Here is a 20,643-nt window from a genome sequence, read left to right on the forward strand (position 1 = left end):
CTCAAAATAGAAGACATGGTAGATGAAACATAAATATGGGTAACTAAAAATAAAAGATATAAATAAGTTTATAAGCCATGGAGCAGAATGGAAAGAGAAATGCAAAACAGTGTGCAGGGCTGAGGCTTTTGGACTCTAGAGAGAAACAGTGGTAGCAAGAGGTCAGTCTACTGCGGGGTACATAAGTTTGACAAAAACAAGGAAGACAAAGGCTTATGTCTTGACACTGGGGAGATGGTATAGGGTTTCCTGATCCCCATGAAAGATGGTTCAGTGGATGAAACTATTTAACTCCTAAATAACACTCTGGGCTGAACACCAAACTATCCTCATAAGATCTATGTCTGGACAGGAGCTTTGGGGAGCCAGATGCAAGTAAATGAAAGATCATCAAACGGAGGAATGAACAGAGTCAAATAAAAGGAACAAAACACTCATAAAACCTCTCACTCAGGGAGGAGTCAATATGGCAGAGGAATAGCAGGCTGAGATGACATCAGGTAGCAGGAGTTCAGCTAGATAGTTAACATACCATTCTGAACACCTACAAATCCAACAGGAGATCGAAGAGAAGAGCAGCAATTCTAGAAACAGAAAATCTGAAAGGTAGGAACTGTGGAGAAGTGAATCCACGGAGATAGACCGTGGAGGGAGGGGCCAGCTCCTGGCAAGCGGTGGAGCAACAGAGCACAAAATCAGAACTCTTAGAAGTCTGCTCCACTGAGGGACATCACTCCAGAGGCTAAGCTGGGATGGAGCCCTTGTGAGGACAGCATGGTCTCAGGTCCTGCAGGGTCACCAAAGGATTGCGGGTGTCTGAGTGTAGCAGAGATCACAGGTATCAGAGCAGGGAAGCCGGGTACAGAGATGGAGCAGAGGAATGAGCTCTCAGCTTGGGGTTACCTTAAACTGTGATCCATGGCAAAGTCATACCACTGCTCTTTGAGCAGGGACCCCACAAGTGGCAGATATGGGGAGACCCCCCTGGAAGAGTGGCAGGGATCTGCTGGGTTTGGAGACTCCAAAAGGTGCTGTGTGCCAGAGACAGAAATGCTCGGTCACAAACCAGGTGAGCTTGGAGCACGGCGGGAGACCAGGGAGACAGGAATGATTAAGCGCTTTTCTCTGAGGGCACACTGAGGAGTGGGGCCCCCAAGCTCTTTGGTCCTCTGGCCGGAGACTGGGAGGCTGCCATTTTCATTCCCATCCTCCAGAGCTCTACGGAAAGTGTTCAGGGAACAAAAGCTCCCAAGAGGGAACGGGAGCAGATTACATAGCCTGGCCCCTGGAAAGGGTGGCACAATTCTGTCTCAGGCAAAGACAATTGAGAATTGCCACAACAGGCCCCTCCCCCAGAAGATCAACAAGAATATACAGCCAAGACCAAGCTCACTGATCAAGGAGAACAGCGGAATTCTAGAGGAGGGAAAAGCAAAGCATGGAATTCATGGCTTTCTCCCCATGATTCTTTAGTCTTGCAAAGTTAATTAAATTTTTCTTAATTTTATCTTTTTCTTATTCTAATTCTTTAAACTTTTACTCTTTCCTCTTTTAACATTTTTAACTAGTTTATCTTAACAATAACTTTCTTTAAAAAAACCGTTTTGAACCTTTATTATAGTCATATTTTAATCTTCATTATATATAACTTTAACTTTTATATACACATAGGGCTTTTTCTTCTAAAATTTTTGGGATACAACTTCTTCTAATAGATCAAAATATACTCTAAATCTAGCCCAGGGTTTGTTCTAGTCTCCAGACTGAGCAAATTCTCTCCACTTTCTTTTTCTTTCTTTTCTCAACCAAGTTATTTTATCAACTCCTTTTTTAGAATTTTTAAAAATTTATCATCTTTACAGTCATATTCCATCCCTTCATCATGTTTACCTTTATTATTGTGTGTGTGTGAGTATACATATATATATATTTTCTTTCTTTAAAATTTTGGGAGGTAGTTTCTTCTAAGAGACCAAAATACACCCAAAATCAACTGGACGACTCCATTCTATTCACCAGTCTAATATATATATTTTCTTTTACCTTTTTCTTACTTTTGTAAATTTTTTTTTTTTTTTTTTACTTCTTTTTACATTCTTTCTTCTCCCCACGATTTGGGGTCTTTTCTGATTTGGTTAATGCACATTTTTCTGGGGTATTTTCCAACCTTTTAGTATTTTATTCTCTTGTTCATATATTCTTATCTGGATAAAATGACAAGGCGGAAAAACTCACCACAAAAAAAAGAACAAGAGGCAGTACCGAAGGCTAGGGACCTAATCAATACGGACATTGGTAATATGTCAGAACTACAGTTCAGAATGACAATTCTCAAGGTGCTAGCTGGGCTTGAAAAAGACATGGAAGATATTAGAGAAACCCTGTCTGGAGCAGTAAAAGCCCATTCTGGAGAAATAAAAGAACTAAAATCTAACCAAATTCATATCAAAAAAGCTATTAACAAGGTGTAATAAAAAATGGAGGTTCTTACTGCTAGGATAAATGAGGCAGAAGAGAGAATTAGTGATATAGAAGACCAAATGACAGAGAATAAAGAAGCTGAGCAAAAGAGAGACAAACAACTACTGGACCACGAGGGGAGAATACAAAAGATAAGTAATACCATGAAACGAAACAATATTAGAATAATTGGGATTCCAGAAGGAGAAGAAAGGGAGAGAGGGGCAGAGGTATATTTGAGTGAATTATTTTAGAGAATTTCCCTAATAAGGCAAAGGGAACAAACATCAAAATCCAGGAGGCACAGAGAAACCCCCTCAAAATCAATAAAAATAGGTCCACACCCTGTCATCTAATAGTAAAACTTATAAGTCTTAGTGACAAAGAGAAAATTCTGAGCAACTCGGGACAAGAAGTCTGTAATATACAATGGTAAAAATATTAGATTGGCAGCAGACTTATCCACAGAGACCTGGCAGGCCAGAAAGAACTGGCATGATATATTCAGAGCACTAAATGAGAAAAACATGCAGCCAAGAATACTATATCCAGGTAGGTTATCACTGAAAATAGAAGGAAAGGTAAAAAGTTTCCAGGGTGAACAAAAACTAAAAGAGTTTGTAAACACCAAACCAGCTCTACAGGAAATATTGAAAGGGGGCCTCTAAGTAAAGAGAGAGCCTAAAAGTAGTAGACCAGAAAGGAATATAGACAATATACAGTCACAGTCACCTTACAGGCAATACAATAAATTCATATCTCTCAATAGTGACCCTAAATGTAAATGGGCTAAATGTCTCAATCAAAAGACACACAGTATCAGAATGGATTAAAAAAACAAAACCCATAATATGCTGTCTACAAGAAACTCATTTTAGACGCAAAGACACCTCCAGATTTAAATGAGGGGGTGAAAAACAATTTATCATGCTAATGGACATCAAAAGAGCTGGGATGGCAATCCTTATATCAGATCAATTAAATTTTAAGCCAAAGACTATAATAAGAGATGAGGAAGAACACTATATCATACTCAAAGGGTCTGAAGATCTAACAATTTTAAATATCTATGCCCCTAACATGGGAGCAGCCAACTACATAAACCAATTAATAAGATAATCAAAGAAACAAATCAACAGTAATATAATAATAGCAGGGGACTTTAACACCCCCTTCACTGAAATGGACAGATAATCCAAGCAAAAGATCAACAAGGAAATAAAGGCCTTAAATGACTGCACCATATGGACATTATAGATATATTCAGACCATTCTATCCCAAAGCAACAGAATACATATTCTTCTCTAGTGCACACGGAACATTCTCCAGAACAGATCACATCCTGGGTCACATATCAGGTCTCAACTGGTACCAAAAGATTGGGATCACTCCCTGCATATTTTCAGACCACAACGCTCTGAAGCTAGAACTCAATCACAAGAGGAACTCTGGAAAGAACCCAATTACATGGAGGCTGAAGAGCATCCTACTAAAGAATGAATGGGTCAACCAGGAAATTAAAGAAGAATTGAAAAAATTCATGGAAACAAATGATAATGAAAACACAACGGTTCTAAATCTGTGGGACACAGCAAAGACAGTTGAGGGAAAAATATACAGTGATACAAGCCTTTCTCAAGAAACAAGGAAGGTCTCAAATACACAACCTAAAGGAGCCGGAGAAAGAACAACAAAGAAAGCCTAAACCCAGCAGAAGGAGAGAAATAATGAAGATCAGAGCAGAAATCAATGAAGTCGAAACCAAAAGAACAGCAGTACAAACCAACGAAACTAGGAGCTGGTTCTTTGAAAGAATTAATGATTGATAAACCCCCGGCCAGATTTATCAAAAAGGAAAGAGAAAGGACCCAAGTAAAGAAAATCATGAATGAAAGAGGAGAGATCACAACCAACACCAAAGAAGTACAAACAATTATAAGAACATATTATGAGCAACCATACGCCAGCAAATTTGACAATCTGGAAGAAATGGATGCATTCCTAGAGATGTATAAACTACCACAACCGAACCAGGAAGAAATAGAAAACTTGAACAGACCCATAACCAGTAAGGAGATTGAAGCAGTCATCAAAAATCTCCCAACAAACAAGAGCCCAGCGTCAGAGAGCTTCCCAGGGGAATGCTACCAAACATTTAAAGAAGAATTAATTCCTATTCTCCTGAAACTGTTCCAAAAAATAGAAATGGAAGGAAAAATTCCAAACTCATTTTATGAAGCCAGCATTACCTTGCTCCCCAAACCAGAGAAAGACTTCATCAAAAAAGAGAATTACAGACCTATATCCTTGATGAACACGGATGTAAAAATTCTCACCAAAATACTAGCCAATAGGATGCAACAGTACATTAAACGAATTATTCACCATGACTAGTGGGATTTATTCCAGGGCTGCAGGTTGGTGCAACATCTGCAAATCAATCAATGTGATACAATACATTAATAAAAGAAAGAACAACAACCATATCATACTCTCAATAGATGCTGAAAAAGCATTTGACAAAGTACAGCATCCTTTCTTGATCAAAACTCTTCATTGTGTAGGGATAGAGGGTACATACCTCAATATCATCAAAGCCATCTATGAAAAACCCACAGTGAATATAGTTCTCAATGGAGAAAAACTGAGAGCTTTTCCGCTAAGGTCAGGAACACGGCAGGGATGTCCATTATCACCACTGCTATTCAACATAGAACTAGAAGTCCTATCCAATCAGACAACAAAAAGAAATTAAAGGCATCCAAATTGGCAAGGAACAAGTTAAACTATCACTCTTTGCAGTTGATATGATACTTTATGTGGAAAACCCAAAAGCCTCCACTCCAAATCTGCTAGAACTCATACAGGAATTCAGTAAAGTGTCAGGATATAAAAATCAATGCACAGAAATCAGTTGCATTTCTATACACCAACAATAGGACAGAAGAAAGAGAAATTAAGGAGTCAATCCCATTTAAAATTGTACCCAAAACCATAAGATAGCTAGGAATAAACCTAACCAAGGAGGCAAAGAATCTGTACTCAGAAAACTATAAGGTACTCATGAAATAAATTGAGGAAAACACAGAGACATGGAAAAATGTTCCATGCTCATGGATTGAAAGAACGAATACTGCGAAAATGTCCATGCTACCTAAAGCAATCAACACGTTTAATGCAATCCCTATCAAACTACCATCCATTTTTTTTTTCAAAGAAATAGAGAAGAAATAATCCTAAAATTTATATGGAACCAGAAAAGACCTCGAATAGCCAAAGGAATGTTGAAAAAGAAAGCCAAAGTTGGTGGCATCACAATTCCAGATTTCAAGCTCTATTACAAAGCTGTCATCATCAAGATAGTATGGTACTAGCACAAAAACAGACACATAGATCAGTGGAACAGAATAGCAAGCCCAGAAACAGACCCTCAACTCTATGGCCAACTAATCTTTAACAAAGCAGGAAAGAATGTCCAATGGAAAAGAGACAGTCTCAAATGGTGTTGGGAAAATTGGACAGCCACATGCAGAAAAAAACTGGACCACTTCCTTACACCACACACAAAATAGACTCCAAATGGATGAAAGACCTCAATGTGAGAAAGGAATCCATCAAAATCCTTGAAGAGAACACAGGCAGCAACCTCTTCGAGCTCAGTTGCAGCAAATTCTTCCTAGAAACATCGCCAAAGGCAAGGGAAGCAAGGGCAAAAATGAACTATTGGAACTTCATCAAGATCAAAAGCTTTTGCACAGCAAATAGTCAACAAAAGCAAAAAACAACTGACAGAATGGGAGAAGATATTTTCAAACGACATATCAGATAAAGAGCTAGCGTCCGAAATCTATAAGGAACTTCTCAAACTCAACACCCAAAGAACAAATAATCCAATCAAGAAATGGGCAAAGGACATGAACAGACATTTCTGCAAAGACATCCAGATGGCCAACAGACACAGGAAAAAGTGCTCCACATCACTTGGCATCAGGGAAACACAAGTCAAAACCACAATGAGATACCACCTCACACCAGTCAGAATGGCTAAAATTCACAAGACAGGAAATGACAGATGCTGGCAAGGATGTGGAGAAAGGGGAACCCTCCTACACTGTTGGTGGGAATGCAAGCTGGTGCAGCCACTCTGGAAAACAGCATGGAGGTTCCTCAAAAAGTTGAAAATAGAGCCACCCTATGACCCAGCAATCCCACTACTGGGTATTTACCCTAAAGATACAAATGTAGTGATCCAAAGGGGCACGTGCACCCGGGTGTTTATGGTAGCAATGTCCACAATAGCCAAATTATGGAAAGAACTGAGATTCCATCAACAGATGAATGGATAAAGAAGAGGTGGTATATATATATACAATAGAATACCATGCAGCCATCATAAGAAATGAAATCTTACCATTTGTGACAACGTGGATGGAACTAGATGGTATTATGCTAAGTGAAATAAGTCAACCAGAGAAAGACAATTATCATATGATCTCATGGATATGAGGAATTTGAGAAACAAGATACAGGATCATAAGGGAAGGGAGGGAAAAATGAAACAAGATGAAACCAGAGGAAGACAAACCATAAGAGACTGTTTTTTTTTTTTTTTTAAGATTTTATTTGTTTATTTGACAGAGAGAGATCACAAGTAGGCACAGAGAGGCAGGCAGAGAGAGAGAGAGAGAGGGAAGCAGGCTCCCTGCTGAGCAGAGAGCCCGACACGGGACTCGATCCCGGGACCCTGAGATCATGACCTGAGCCAAAGGCAGAGGCTTAACCCACTGAGCCACCCAGGCGCCCCATAAGAGACTCTTAATCTCAGGGAAAAAACTGAGGTTGCTGGAGGGGAGGGAGATGGGAAGGATGGGGTGGCTGGGTGATGGACACTGGGGAGGGTATGTGCTATGGTGAGCCCTGTGAATTGTGTAAGACTGATGAATCACAGACCTGTACTCCTGAAACAAATAATACATTATATGTTAGTAAAAAAAATAGTTAAAAAATAGAAACTATCAAAATGTTTATGAAGAGATGGATGGATAAAATGGGGCACAGTCTTACAAAATGAAATACTATATAAAATATATCCATGAAATCAAATGTCAAAAATAGGATGCTGAGGAAGAAAGCAAACTGGAGAATAACATGCTCTGATACCATTTATAGTTCAAAAGCATGCTACATGATATCATGTCCCACTTTTAGATACATAAATATATAATAATAATGTTAAAATTTCTTTGGCATAAAGCCCACTACCTTCAAGGTATGAATTACTTTTGAGAAAGAACATAATGGGATTTGGGATACATGGATTGTATCTATAATGTGTCATTATTACTATTTAATACTTCTACAGCAATCATACAAGATGAGAAGAACTTATTAACCTCTACAATAGGCATAAGGGTATTGCTTTTATTAGTGTTTGTTTTTAAAAATGGGTTTAAAACACATTTTAACACACAAAAATGCCATGATCCCATAAATTTTAAGTTTCCCCAAGTAGTAAATTTCCTCAAAAGGATTTTTTTTTGTTTTTCAATCAATATATCAAGGGCAAATATTACTTACTTGAACCAGCATTAAGTACTACTAAAAGTCAAAGAATTCATTTAGTCAAAATGTTAGATTTTTTAAAAAGGTGAAATTACTATGCATGAATTCAAACACTTTGAAAATCAGATGCTCTCTGGCCTTCCCACTAAGTGTCACCTGACAAGGTCATTGTTTCAAAAAATATAATAATTATTCAGGAATGAGAGAGAACATTCAGTGGGGTATTCTCCCTACTGTTTCCTCAGTAGAAATCACAAAATGACAACTGTAATTAAATCTTTTTTAAAAATTACCTATGAGTTTAAGTCAGGATGAAAATTACTTCTGACCTTATGAACTTTCACACTGCACCGCACTAAAAGAAATTCTTGCAGTTTTCCTTTTTATCAGCAATGCATATGACAGCTAAATAAATAGGAACTCTTCACTTTCGACCTTTTATAGCTAGTCAAAAGAAATAATTCTGTTTGTCATTATTCCACTTACCAAAGATACAAATGAAGCAAGTATAATATTTAACACCAAGTCATCTCTTATCCAAAGGGACTGAATGCTTTAAGAAAAACACTGCTACATATAAAGGGAATCATACAATATATGGCCTTTTGTGACTGTCATCTTTCACTTAACATAAGGCTTTCACTATTTCATTCCTTTTTAGGGTCAAGTAATGTTTCATTGTATGGATATATCACAGTTTATTTTTCCATTCATCAGCTCACTGACCTCTGGGTTATTTTCATTTTCTAAAAATAAAATATTTTATTGGATGTGTTATATAAGATAATTCTCTATTTTATCTTAGTATTTCAAGGCACTTGATAATTGATACCTATATCACCTATGTAACTAACATTACTAGAGTGTTTTATAGTTGTTGGAAATGACGGAGAAAGAAAAATCTATTCTGATTTCTAGGGGTAAAACTTAAAAAGAATCCAGAATTACTGAAACTAAATTTCCTTGCTAAGTCAACCCTAAAAAATTAAAACAGAATCATTTTGCAGGTATTTCATCTTTCATAATGTTACTTAAGAGATTTTTAAGAAGTTCAGAATCTGTTTCAGTACATAAATATGGCCAAACAGCCTCTGTAAAGAATTGCTCAAAGTATAGAGAGGCCTATTATTCATATGATTTTTTTTTAAAGATTTTATTTATTTATTTGACAGACAAACATCACAAGTAGGCAGAGAGGCAGGCAGAGAGAGAGGAAGAAGCAGGCTCCCTGCTGAGCAGAGAGCCCAATGTGGGGCTCTATCCCAGGACCCTGAGATCATGACCTGAGCCGAAGGCAGAGGCTTAACCCACTGAGCCACCCAGGGGCCCCTATTATTCATATTATAAAAGGAAACCTCACCGTATTCATAGTCCAGAAAAACATCAGTCTTATTGGGACATACTACTGGCAGAAAGTGGGTTCTCCTAGGGCCCAATACAACTGCTCTCAATATAATGCCCAGTTGCCCAGAATACACTCAGAAATAATAGCTGATTCCACCACTTCTAGGAAGACAGTTTTGGTACATTTTCAATGTCTACCCAGGCTTATTTTCCACTTCTGCCTTTCAATGTTTTTTCACTTTTGACACCATTAGAAATGTTTGTATGAATGTGTTATTTTATGTGGACATATTTTCATTTCTCTTGGATATATTCCTAGGAGTAAAATTGCTGGGTTATATGACAATTCTGTATAACATTTCGTGAAACTGCTTTCCAAAGTGTTTATGCCATTTATATTCACACTAGTAATACCTGAGGGTTCTTATTACTCAACATCCTTGACAACACTTGTTATTATCTATTTTCTTTTAGATTTATTTATAGTAGGAATGAAGTGGTATCTTATTGTGATTACAATTTGAATTGTCTTAATTACTTATAATATTGAGTATCTTTTCAAAGACCATTTATGTACCTTCTTTTGAAAAACTTCAAATCTTTTGGAGATTTTTTAATGGGGTGGTTTGGTACTCTTTATTACGATACGAGAGAGTTTTTTCCCCCCAAATATATTATACATCTCCCTTATGGGTGTATATGGTTTGCAAATAATTTCTCCCGTTCTGCGAGTGTTTTTCACTTTCTTGGCACAAACTTTTAAAGCACAAAAGGTTTAGTTTTAAGGAAGTCTATTTTCATCTTTTTCTTTCGTCACTACAGTTTTGGTGACTAAGAAACCATTGCCTAGTCCAAGGTCATCAATTTTTACTCCTGTTTTCTGCCAAGAGTTCTAGCTCTTGACATTTAGGCATCATCTACTTTGAGTTATTTTTTATATATGGTTTGAGGTAGGGGTCAAATTTTATTCTTTTCCATGTGACATCTACTTCTCTTGGCATGATTTGTTGAAAATACTACTGTCCTGCTCCAATGAATTGTCTTCATCACAGTCAAAAATCAATTGGTCATAAATGCCAGAGTTTGAGTCTGGGATTTCAATTCTATTCATTTTTTGTGTATCCTTATCAGTACTACAGAGTCTTGATTATCGTAGCTTTGAGTGAGTTTTAAATTGAACCCACACTATAAGAACAAGAGTATAGAAATACAATTTATTTTTGCATATTCACCTTTTATCCTGTAACCTTGATGAACTCATTCAATAGATCTAATAGGCTCTTTCTGTGGATTCTTTAGGATTTTCTATATACAAGATCATGCCATTTGCAAAATAGTTTTATATCTTTGCTTTTTCTAATGTGAACACATTTTCTTTTTCTTTCTTAACCTTGCTAGAATTTTCAGTACAACGTTAAATAGGAATACTGAGAGTAGACAACCTCATCTTGTTCCTGATCTTAGGTGTAAAGTATTTAGTCTTTCATCATTAAGTATGATGTTAGTTTTAACATCATTTAAATGTTAAGTTTAACATTTAACATCAAGTATGACACTAGTTTTAGTCTTTCTAGGAATTTTTCCATTTCACCTTTGTTGTCTAATTCATTGATGTACAGTAGTTTATAATGCTACCTTAGATTACCTTTTCATTTCATTTCTGTAGGTTCAATTAGTGTTGTTTCCTCTTTCATTCATGATTTTAGTCATTTGAATCTTCTTTTTCTTTTGTTAGTCCAGCTGAACTTTTGTTAATTTTGTTAATCCTTCTGAAGAATCAAATTTTGGTTTTGTTGATTTTCTCTATTGTTTTTCTGTTCTGTATTTTTATTTATTTCTGCTTTACTTTTTATTATATTTTTTTCTTCTTTCTCATTGTGTTTAGTTTGTTCTTTTTATCACTTCTTATGATGAAGTTATTTACTTCAGCTCGTACTTTTTTTTTTTTTTTTTAAGTAAACTGTAAGCCCAATGTGGGCTTGAACTCATGACCCCAAGATCAAGAGTCACATGTGCCACTGATGGAGCCAGCCAGGCATCCCTCTTTCTTTTTTTAAAAACAGGCAACATACTCTAAGTTTCCACTGTAAGCACTGCTTTAGCATATACTTTCTATGTCTTGTTTTCATTTTCATTCATCTGAAAGTATTTCATAATTTCTTTTTTTAATTCATTGGTTACTTAAGAGTGTGTTGGGGGCACCTGAATGGCTCAGTCATTAAGTGTCTGCCTTTGGCTCAGGTCACGATGCCAGGGTCCTGGGATTGAGCCCTCCAGCCAGCTCCCTGCTCAGCAGGAAGCCTGGTTCTCCCTCTCACACTCCTTCTGCTTGTGTTCCCTCTCTCACTGTGTCTCTCTCTGTCAAATAAACAAATAAAATCTTAAAAAAAGTGTGTTTTTTATTTTTTACGTATTTCTGAATCTCTCAAACTCTTTGACTTCTTTTAAATTTCATTCCAATGTGTTGAAACACATACTTCACATGGTTTCAATCATTTAAATTTATTGGGACTTGTTTTGTGGCATAGCATATGGCCTACCCTAGAGAATATTCCATATACATTTGAGAAGAATGCATATTTGGCTGTCATTGAGTGGAATGATGATAGATGTCAGTACTTGTTATTTGATATTGTCATTAGCTCTTCCATTTTCTTGTTGATCTTCCTTGTTGTCTTATCAGTTACTAAGAGTGGGATTCAAAGTCTGTTATTTTTGAATTATCTATTTCTTCAATTCTATTAGTTGTTGCTTTGTGTATTTTGGGGTGGGTTATTAGTGCATATATGTTTATAATTTTTGTATCTTCATAATGGATTTTTTATTATAAATTGTTCTGCTTTGACTCTAGTAACCATTTTTGTCTGAAAGTCTATTTTGTTGTTATTATAGCTACTTCGGCTCTATTTTGTTACTGTTTCCATGGTATATATTTTTCCCATACTTTCCTTCCCCCCCCCATTTTACCCATCATCCTACCAAGTTCCCTTCTGGCAACCACCAGTTTCTGTATTTTAGAGTTTTAGAGTCTGGATTTTGTCTTTTTTTTTTTTCTTTGTTCATTTTTTGGTATCTTAAATTCCACATATGAATGAAATCATATGGTATTTGTATTTCTCTTACTATTTCACTTAGCATTAAATCCTCCAAGTTCATCCATACTGCTACAAATGGCAAGATTTCATTCTTTTTTTATGGCTGAGTAACATATATGCCACATCATTACCCCTTTATCTACTGACAGATACTTGGGTTGCTTTCATAGCTTGGCTATTGTAAATAATGGTGCAATAAACATATCGGTGCATTTATCTTTTCAAATTAGTGTTTTGTTTTCTTTGGATAAATGTGCTGTAGTGGAATTTACTAGGTCATTTGGTATTTCCGTTGTTAATTTTTTTGAGAAACCTCCACACCTTCATACTGATATCCAAATTGGTTGCACCAATTTGCATTTCCATCAACAGTGCAAGAAGGTTCCTTTTCTTCCACATCCTCACCAACTCTTGTTATTTCTTGTTTTTGATTTCAGCTATTCTGAGATATAAAGTGGTAACTCATTGTGGTTTTAATTTGCACACCCCTGATGATTAGTGATGTTGAGCATCTTTTCATGTGTCTATTGGCCATCTGTATGTCTTCTTTGGAAAAATGTCTGTTCATGTCTTCTGCCCTTTTCTTAAAGTTTATTTCTTTTTTTTTTTTTTAAGTCATCTCTACACCCAATGTGGGGCTCAAACTCATGACCCTAAGATTAAGGGTTACATGCTCTTCTGACTGAGCTAGTGAGGTGCACCTCTTCTGCTCATTTTTAAACTGATTTGGGGGTTTTGGTGTTGAGTTGAATAAATTCTTTATATATTTTGGATATTAATCCCTTATTGAATATATCATTTGCAAATATATTCTCCCATACAGTAAGTTGCTTTTGGGTTTTGTCAATGCTTTCCTTTACTGTGTAAAACCTTCTTATTTTGGTATAGTCCCAATCAAAGAATTAACAAGATTTTTCATGGAATTAGCACAAATAATCCTAAAATTTGTATGGAACCAAAAATATCCCAAATAGCCAAAGCAATCTTGAAAAAGAACAAAAGTGAAGGTATCACAATTCCAGACTTCAAGTTATATTACAAAACTGTAGTAATCAAAAAACTATAGTAATCAAAACAGTATGGTACTGGCACAAAAATAGAAACAGATCAATGGAACAGAATAGAGCCCACAAATAATACCATGATTTTATAGTCAATTTTTGACAAAGGAGAAAAGAATATGTAATGGGAAAATGATAGTCTCTTCAACAAATGACCTTGGGAAAACTTCACAGCTACATGCAAAAGAATGGAACTGGACCATTTTCTTATACCAGATACAGTATAAACTCAAAATGGATTAAAGATCTAAATATAACACCTGAAACCATAAAACTCTAAAAAGAAAACATGGGGAGTAATTTCCTCAACACCAGCTATAGTATCATTTTTCTAAATAGGTTTCCTCTGGCAAGGGAAACAAAAGCAAAATTAACAACAAAATATAAAGTTCCGTCTTTTACTTTTAACCTATTTGTGTCTTTGAATCCAAAGTATGTCTCCTGAAGAGAGGGCCTTTAAAGAGTTAATGAAGATAAAACAAGTTCATGTGTTTGGCCCCTAATCAGCATGACTGGTGTCTTTATAAAACAAGATTAGGACACAAACAGGCACAGAACATGTGAACATGAAGATGACCAGGTTCAAGAAGAGAGGTTTATGAAGGAACCAACCCTGCCAAAACTTTGATCTCAAACTTCTAGCCTCAAGAACTGTGAGAAAATAAATTTCTATTTTTGAAGCCAAAATAAATAATAAATTTATCTCCTGTAGATATTATGTGGTGGGATTATTTTTTTTAATCCATTCTGCAAATCTCTGTTGGGAGTGTTTAATTTCTTATGTTTCAAGTAATTACCAATAACAGTATTTACATTCAACACTTGCCCATTTGCTTTCAATAGGTCACATAGCTCTTTTGTTCTGTATTCCTCTACTACTGTCTTCTATATTTCCTGTTCATACAAAGTATCAAGACCAAACAGACAAAATCTTAAGATTTGCTTAGGTATTTCTGGGGCCTGCCAAAAGCCTGTACATGCAGGTAGCTTTCTGGGTTTACAGGAGCATACTCAAGATTTTCAAAGTCTCCTATAGACATCTCATTCCTCAGATTCAGCTGTTTTTCTTTATTAAGTGTTGCTCAGATTGTGACAAACCTTTGGTTAAACTCCCAAGTCTCAAAAAGTTGATCTTTTTGGCAGAGTTTTACTGAGTTAATGGAGGACTAGATTTTTGGACATCCTTACTTTGCCATTTAAAAAGTGCTTTACATGTTCTTCACAATACAGAAAGATAATGAAATTCATACCTGATACTGTGCATATTATCATTTCATACTGCATACAGACATGTTCCCTGAATTCATTATGTATGCATTTAAAAGGTAGTTTTTAAAAGGCTTTATGTTTTGCACATATCCTTAGTGGATTACTATATAGTGGCTATACTTTTTCACACTTAAAATAACATGTTTTTTGTCACTTATATCTTAATAAAATAGGAAAAATTTTAAAAAGGTGCAATATAGTCTCCTATGAACCCAAAAATCTATTGTTCAATATGCTTTGAGAAATGAAACCAGTGAGTACATAGTGCTATGGGAACTAAAAGTTGAGGCAACCCCCCAGCCATGGTGGTAATGGGGAGAAAGCCCATGGATAGCGGAAGGTGGTCAGGGAAATCTTTCTAGTAGAGGTTGTTTGTAAGCTGTCTTGAAGTTAGTCAAGTAAATATCGCCTGGAATAAAACAAGGGAGATCCTAGGAATCAGGTGTTCCTCAGAGAGCAAACAGTAAAAAGAGTAAAAGAGCACAGTCTATTTGGGGCACTAAGTGTTGTTTCTGTATTGGTACAGCAGAAAATGGTGGTAGTGAGGTATGGTTTAAGTTATCATACATGCATCATAGTTAAAACTATTAAAACTATTACAGTTTGGGTCAGTATAAGGAATAAAGAAAGATAAAGGACTTCATCTTAATATTTGTTCTCTATTTTAAGAAATAGTAACTATGAAGTAACCGTTAGATTCTAAAAAACAATGAAAATTGAAAACTTGAACATTCCCCTAAGAAAATTTTTTGTACTAAGACAATTCAATCTAGTTTATGGTTTTATATGTCCAAGTTGAAATATCCACTAGTAATCACTGAAAAGTTTGGAGGAGTAACAAACATATACTAGTCTTCTGAGAATAGCTGCTCATGTTGCCACAAGTTTATGCCATGTTGCAATGTCTTTTTACAGTAGCAGTAACTATTTAATATCATTTAGCTGCATACCTAAAGGTGTCATACAATTATTCATTAATCTTTACTATGCTGCTCAGGAAATATAGAATATAAAAATATCTTAACTCACTTATTTTTAAAAACTATAAGAATATATATGAAATCCCAATGCAGTTATTACATAATTCTCATATGACAGCTACCTCAGTTCCCTTCCATTGTTTTGCCTCTCTGCCTATAGAAAACAACAACAACAACAACAAAAAGCTTTTGGCCATCCATCACAATTTTATATTTTCTGTATTCCTTATTTCTAAAGTGCACACACATGTGCACACACATGCACATACTCTACCCACTCACCCCAAGAACATACATTCTTTTAAGATAAACCATGAAATGAGAAGAAAGAGAAATATCTGATTCATGTTGGCAATCGTTTTATAATTTAGGATTGTTCTTTTTCTTCCCCCTGGTTCAAATAATCATGGGGAAAGGTTATGAAATATAGAGAGTTATGCTGAAGGAAAAGGTCCTTCTTCAGCCCTGCTCTTTGCAATAGTATATGTGACTAGCCACCATCATAGTTGTCCTGGCTTGCCTTCTGTTTCCCTATCCAAAACACTGAACAAACTTCTGATATGGCAGGGTAGAAGTGATTATTAGTGACAATAATAGTAGTTCCATAAGTGACTGCTTCTGTATTTTGAATATAAAATGGTTCCTAACTATTGGAGAATAAGAAAATATGATAGTTGTGACTGCAAAAGCAGTCAACTTTCTGTCTTCCTGAACTTGAGACTCAATTTGAACACTTCTATATTACAAGTATGAACGAGCTGCAAATCTAATTTACAAGAACATTCTCTTCCTCTCTATGCTAAATTGCATGAGTTCTATTATTGTATTAAATCCAATATTCTGTTATTCTTCCTGTTTCTCACTTTCATCCTGTACTCCTAAAGTAGCAAAGTATAAAATACTTTAATAGTAGACCTGAGGAAATTTAGTAATAAGGCAGGTATAGGATTAACCTAGAATAAATGGCTTTCATAAATTATTTGTCTTTGTCTAACAACTCTGATCTAAGTATTGTTAACTCAAGTTTTTATCAACTCAGAACATCCTACAGCTGAAAAGTAACTCCAGTTTTTAGCTGCTGTTGTTGTTGTTGTTCCCATGACTAAAAGTTACTACACTCCATATTTTTTCCTGCTCTTGGGGAATGCTCAGGAACATTTCATTACCAATGAATCTAGAAGTGTATCTTATAAAGGGAGAAAAGCATTATAATTCAACTCAACAAATACTTCTTCAATATAATGTTCAATACTGTGCTAAGTATTAATATAATTGTTAATAAAGCAATAGCTATATTTAAATGTATGTTATGTGTCACATGAAGATGACCAGTTTTACCTCTCACTAAATCCATACAACAACCTAATGAGGTATATATGCTCATCTCCAAGTGGCAGGTAAATAAAATAAAAAAAAATTATAAAACTAGTAGCTGGTGGTAGTAAACTTGAATGCAGAGCTAACCAGCTCCAAAGTCTGCATCCTCAAGTGTTATATTAAATCTTCCTAATGGTGTACTCACTGGCTTTACAATCCTTTTTGTGACATCAGGTGTATTTGAGGTCTAAATTTTTAAATTACAATTTTTAAAAGGGTAATACACATACGTGATTCAAAAGTCAACACTGGGCCTAGAAGAACTGAAAATTGTACAATAATAAATAGGTTTAGTATGCAGATCTTGATTTCAAGTATTTCAAGAAACTTTCCTTGGCAAAATGGCTTATGGTAGGACTGAGGGAAGGAATGTATAAGATGAACCTGGAATGTCTTGTTATATCAGAAAGCAAGGAAGCGATAAAAAGAAAAAGTGCTGGACACACTAAAGGAGACACAAGAGCCAGCTTGAAGAGGGTTCTACTGGCAAAATTTGGGACAGTATAAGCACTGAAATAATGAGAAATATAAGCCTATATAAACTGATATAAATTTATTTTTTACTTTGGAGAGAAGTTTTTCTTTAGAGTAGAACACCAACTAATAAATACAGAAGGAATAACAGAGTTAGAATGTCACTATTTGGCAAACAGCATAGCAATAACAGATTCAGGCAAAAAATACCAATATATGTTACAATTAGGTGAAAGCTTTGTAAGGAATAAGGTATCTCTCTGGCCTCAAATTGTCTCCCTCAGAATTCTTATTAATTACATGGGAGAAAAAAGTAACTTTACAATGGAGAAACCTACCAGCTACTACCTAAACCAAATAAAGATAACATCAACAGTAACAGAATAACAAGACATCGAGTGCCTCCAAAGACAATTCACTTAGAAAAATACATCACTTTTGTGATATCTCTGCCAAAAGTTTGTAACCTGAATCTAATCATGAGAAAACACTGGACAAACCCAACTGAGGGATATCATTCAAAATATCTAGCCTATACTCCTTAAAAAACATCAAATACATAACAGAGACATAATTCCAGATTAAATGGTCTAAGAGATATGACAAAAAAAAAATACAATGTATGATCCTGGTTTGAGGTAATGTTTAAAAAAAATGTACTCTAATTAGATGTTCTTTAAATTTCCTTTATATATAAGAAATTATAATCTTTAGTGTGATAATGATTTAAAAAATAGTTTCTATGTTAAAGATACACACTGAAATATACATGGATATTTACAAATGAAATGATATGTCTGAGATTGACTTTAAAATAACCTACTGAGGGGTTAGGGGCATCTATAATTAGATGGGTCATCTATAATTGCTGGAGCTGGGTGATAAATCTTAAGTTTCATTATTCTACTCTCTATTCCTGTATATAACAAAAAGTTTTAAACAGTCAATCCTATATAAAAATACATAATAAAGAAATCTCATTCCCATTCTTGATATTTCCATATTTCTTATCAACTCACCCCCTTATAGATAACCATTTTTTAAAAGATTTTATTTATTTGAGAGAGAGAGAACAAAAACAGAGAGAGTGACAGAGGGAGAGGGATAAGCAGGCGCATGGGGCTTGATCCCAGGACTCTTAAGATCATGACCTGAGCCAGAGGCAGATACTTAACTGAATGAGCTATCCAGGCACCATGGTAACCATTTTGTTACTAGTTTATTATTTATCTTTCTGGTTTCTTCACAAAATACAATGAAACACATTATATATAGGTCTTCCTGTTTTTCTACTCTTTCTACAAAAAGTAACATACAATACACAGTCCTCTATACTTTGTGCCTCCTTTTCCCCCACTGCCCTCCCTTTTCCCCCATGGCCATCTTTGTATCTCTGTACTGGTATATGGGGTTTTATTTGTGTGTGTGTCTATGTGTGTTTCATTGTTTGCTCAACGAACCCCTTATTATTGGACCAATGAGTTATTTCCAGTTTTGTATTTCCAAAAATGGTACAAAAAATAACCTTGCATATTTTGCCATTTTGTATCTTTGTAGGTTTACCTGTAAAATAGATTACCAGAAGGGGAACTGCTTGTTCACCTGCTTGGTACAATTTACCAGATTCTTCTTCCTCTCATGATTGATATATGAGAGTGTCTATTTCCCCATAGCCTTGCCAACTGAGTTATCAAACTTTTGGTCTTTTGTTCATCTGAAAGTGATAAATTGTGTCTCAGTACAGTTTTCACTTGCATTTTTCTTGTTATGGACAATATAAACTGCTATTTCTGCTACTTTCCATGTCAGATGATAAGGAATTGTTACTGATTTATGTTTCCAAGCTGTCAACTTATACACCTTAGACTCAGTTTTCTCCTTATGCATCTAGGAACTTACTTTTTCAAAACTTGCTTATTCTTCCAGTGTCCTTAATATTCCCACCACTGTTTTCTTTCTTTCTAAGTTCAAATATTCATCTTTCCCTTATTTTTTGGTTATTTCATACAAACAATATGATATAAAGGGGAGAACATGAAAAGTAACTCTCCTTCATATGCTGAACCTGATCATCCACTTCCAAAATGAACCACCATTCCTAGTTCCTTATGTATTCTTTCAATCACATTCTGTACATAAGGAACCATATATTTACCTATTCAATTTTAGAGATACATTCAAATGGCAAAACACTATTCAGTTAAGTTAACAGTAGCTTCTTCAATAATTAAACCCTGAAATCTCAGTGGTTTAACAAAACGAAAGGTTCGTTTACTTACACGTAACAGTCCTGTTTTCACTGAGTAGCCTTCCATGTGTGCCTCAAGAACCCAAGTTCTGCCACAGTCCAGGGTTTCAAAGTCTTCACTTCAGAAGCAAATGAGGAAAAATAAGACAGAAGACATAACTGTTTTTTAACCTTGCCCAGAAGTCAGATCACTCTGCACATACTCCAGTGGAAATAACAGTCACGTGGTCCTTTTAGATGCAAGGGAGGCTTGGCACTTACTCAAATTTATTCTTATGGAAGGATAGCATAAGTCTTTGGAGACAGTAACCTGTCTCTTGAGCATATTGTCACATTATTTTACTCCATGGTGTGTGTGTTTCATTTATCTTAGAAATGTTTCCAATAACTGATACAAGGCTGATCCATTTAAAAACCTTTTTAACAGCTGCATAGTACAGGCACTTCTCTGCCTCACATCTTTCACTTAAGCAGCATGACTACAACAAATACAGTATTTCTGCTACAACAGTTCTGTGTGAAAACACCTGAGTCTCTGCAAAATTAGGCTGCTGAGAAATATGTTGGAGAATTATCCTTAAGAAAGAGAGCTTGCAGACTTGAAGACTAAGTTAGCTCCCCCTCTCCAAGTCCTTTTGGCTTTTGTTACCCCTTATAGTTTATAGTACATTTCATCCCATCTTATAGCCTACAGAGTGGATATCATCCTTCTCTTCTGCCTTCCTATCCCTTCTACACCATACATCCCATCTTCTTGCTTGTAGCAGGGGGC

General features: G+C 35.6%; 1 long non-coding RNA gene across 1 annotated transcript in view; it reads right to left on the reverse strand.

Annotated features, from left to right (window-relative positions):
* The window catches only part of LOC116865691, a 95,424-nt gene extending 75,437 nt beyond the window's left edge, over positions 1-19,987 (reverse strand). Inside the window, exons 1-2 of the long non-coding RNA XR_004382253.1 lie at positions 19,903-19,987; positions 19,244-19,337 (exon numbers count right to left, since the gene is read on the reverse strand). This is a non-coding gene — a long non-coding RNA (uncharacterized LOC116865691). The remainder of the gene's footprint in view (positions 1-19,243; positions 19,338-19,902) is intronic.
* Positions 19,988-20,643: the final 656 nt, after the last annotated feature.

Source organism: Lontra canadensis, unplaced genomic scaffold (assembly GCF_010015895.1).
Source record: "Lontra canadensis isolate GAN:19392208 unplaced genomic scaffold, GSC_riverotter_1.0 scaffold8, whole genome shotgun sequence".
NCBI classification, from domain to species: Eukaryota; Metazoa; Chordata; class Mammalia; order Carnivora; family Mustelidae; genus Lontra; species Lontra canadensis.